Source organism: Carlito syrichta, unplaced genomic scaffold, assembly GCF_000164805.1.
Source record: "Carlito syrichta isolate Samal-C Ts95f unplaced genomic scaffold, Tarsius_syrichta-2.0.1 Scaffold309723, whole genome shotgun sequence".
Lineage (NCBI taxonomy): Eukaryota > Metazoa > Chordata > Mammalia > Primates > Tarsiidae > Carlito > Carlito syrichta.
In genome coordinates, this window is record NW_007253819.1 from 207906 (window position 1) to 208482 (window position 577).

Sequence of the window (577 nt, forward strand, 5' to 3'; positions counted from 1 at the left end):
CCTGCTGGGTTCTGGGGGTCCTTTTTTTTTTTTTATTTGGAGTCTTACTCCGTTGCCCAGGCTGGAGTGCAGTGGCATGCACACCGCCCCCCCCCAGCGTCGACCTGCTGGGTTCTGGGGATCCTTCCACCTCAGCCTTCCAGGTAGCCGAAACTACAGACACACGCTACCACGCCTGGCTAATTTTTTATCTGTTATAGAAATGAGGTCTCACCAAGTTGCCCAAGCTGGTCTCGAACCAGTGGGCTCAGACAATCCACTCATCTCGGCACCCAAACTGCTGGGATTACAGGCTGAGCCACCAAGCCTGGCCCCTAACCCTCTCTTACACACCACCATGATCCAGCAAAAAAAAGGGCCAGTACCCAGAGCAGCTGAGGGCCTTGGAACATCTTACTCCAGAACTAAGACAGGTTGCTGACTGTTCTGATTGATGACAGTGCAATTAGCCTCTCTCCCAAATAACAATCCATATTAATACATGGGACATATTCTATTTCTCACTCTGCCCCCTGTAGTGGACCCTGTGTGCAGGTTGTTTTCTTGTGGGGGTGCTACAATAAGCATGGACATGGTT